The following is a 2,546-nucleotide window of genomic DNA, read 5'->3' on the forward strand; positions in this document are numbered from 1 at the left end:
TGTATGGATATGGTTCCTACATGTTCAGGGTTGGTTACTGCACCAGCGCTGCTCTCTTAGAGGATCCCCGGTGTTTAGGTGCAAAGTCTGCATCCAGCAGGAACTTTTTAATGGCACAAGGGACCTTTCAGTGACAGAGACACGCTGCTGTCACCTTCTCCGATGGCCCTGCTGGTACCAGTCTGCAGGGGGACCTCAGCACAGCTATGATGGAGTCCCAGCTCCCTCCCAGTCCACCTGCCCTGCGGTGGGCTGTCAGCCCAGTTTGGAGGAGGCCGGAAACATGTCCACTTGACGTGCCTGAAAAGCAGCACACATCTCCCCGTTGCTATGGAAACACTTCTTTTAAAGCAAGTGAATAATAATAATTAACACGATCTATTAAATAATAGTAATAAAGGCATTAGTAATGACTTGTAATTGGTAAAGCACTCTTAATAATACATGCTCGCTCCAGGACCTGCTCCTGGTGCAGGAAGCTGGGCCGGGGGCAGGATCTCCCACCCGAAGGAGAGTCCCAGGTTAGGGCGAGTGCCCTCTGCGTTCAGTACTGTAAAGGCAGGAGCTTAGCGGGATTCGGTGAGGGATCAGACATTTATCTGGATAATGGGGATGTCTAGACTGATAAGAAGAAGGGTTGAATTGGCTCAGGGCCTGATGCTGCTTCCTCGGGTGGTTCGCACAGCTTGGCACACTCCAGCGCCGCCGGGAGTAACTTGTGGGCAAAACCAAGATGGGTTGAGGCCGTGTGTCCGTGCCCAGGGTGGACACAGCCTTTGTTCTTCAGAGTTTTTAAACCTAGCAATCAGAGGTGTTGTCAGGATCCTTAACCCCTGGAAGGGAGAGGTGAGAAGAACTCTAAGAAACCTTCAACATGCTCACATCAGCTTTTCTGAGCTCTTGGTTTCCTCTCTTAGATATGCCCTCGCTGTCTCCCCGCTCCCCATGGAGCAAACTCCTCAGAGTTGGGCACAGCCACCGTGACACCATCCTGCAACCCGGCCCTGTGCAAGGAAGGCAAAGCCTGTGGCGGGGCAGATGAATTTAGGCTGAGCCATTGGATTGGAACCGTGCAGGACTCAGCTGGACAAACACACCCTGGGCTTCACAGTGACCGGGCAGAAAGACAGCTCTTGCTAACTCACGTGACCTTTAAAGAGCAATGCCCAGGGAGGAGAAGAAAGAGATGAAAAGAGCATCTTCTCCCCTGCGTCCCCTTCTCCCTCACCTGCTGCTTCTGCTCCCAACACAAAGATGAATCTCGAGGACTTGCAGGTCCCTGTGGCTCTGTGGTCTCCCCCAGCCAGCCCAGCTGGGTTACTCCTTTCTGCCTCGCACACTCCGGCCCTTCATGAGCTGCTCCTGACCACCACCACCAGCATCCAGAGCTAACTGGCGCAAGGTTGAGCCCGGGGCGACTTTGCAGCGGTGAAGAATCAGTTGCACGTGCAGCAGAGCTACTGCGGGAGCTGGAAGTGGAGCAGGAATCCCACGTGGATCCTCTGTCTGGTGAAGCGGACACTGCAGTCTGGCCTTACAGGGCTCTCTCCTCTACGGAGAAATCCCTTTGCACAAAAGTCGAGGAATTTAATACCTCTGAGGCCTCCATCCCTCTGCCAAACTTGGTTGAGGTTGGTCAACAGGTTCAGGCCAGCATGCAAGTTGTCAGATCAGATGTGACTTTGCCTCCCTCGGGAAGCCATATGCTAAAATGCCCCCTCCTCAAGCTGTGAGATGCTTCCAAAAGGATCTGGAATTGCAGAGAGCAAAGAGAAGAAAAGATCTGACAGTGTCACCCACTTTTTTGTGCCAAGCGTCCCCTTGCTGACCGCAGCCAGCTGACAACTCTTTGCGCAGTGCTGTAGCCAGGACCAGCTCACTCAGAATTGCTCAGTGCTCCCGCAGGAGCCTGCCGGGACAGGCTGATCCGGGAGGAGACTGCTCCAGAAGAACCTGGCCTTGATTTAGGCACCTGCATGAGAGCTGAGCTGTTGGGAAAAGCAGGTCCCCACTCTCAGTGCTGAGCCTCTGGCAAGGCATCGTCCATCTCCAAGCTCACACAAGTAACTTCAAGTCATCTAAATCAGTTCTGGGGCCGCTTCTGTTTAACATCTTTATTGATGGTCTGGACGAGGGGATCGAGTGCCCCCGCAGTCAGTCTGCAGAGGACACCCGGCTGGGTGGGAGTGTGGATCTCTCGAGGGTGGGGAGGCTGCAGAGAGACCTGGCCAGGCTGGAGCCATGGGCTGAGCCCAGCTGGGGGAGTTTCACTGAGGGCAAGTGCCGGGGGCTGCCCTTGGGCCACAACAACCCCCAGGGGGGCTACAGGCCTGGGGAGGGGCGGCTGGAGAGCTGCCGGTCAGAGAGGGACTGGGGGGGTGAGAATGAGCCAGCAGTGTGCCCAGGGGGCCAAGAAGGCCAATGGCATCCTGGCTTGTGTCAGCAATAGCGTGGCCAGCAGGGACAGGGAAGGGATCTGACCCCTGTACTCGGCACTGGTGAGGCCGCCCCTCGATTCCTGTGTTCAGTTTTGGGCCCCTCACTAC

This window comes from Athene cunicularia, unplaced genomic scaffold (assembly GCF_003259725.1).
Source record: "Athene cunicularia isolate RWA unplaced genomic scaffold, athCun1 SCF_45, whole genome shotgun sequence".
Taxonomy (NCBI): Eukaryota; Metazoa; Chordata; class Aves; order Strigiformes; family Strigidae; genus Athene; species Athene cunicularia.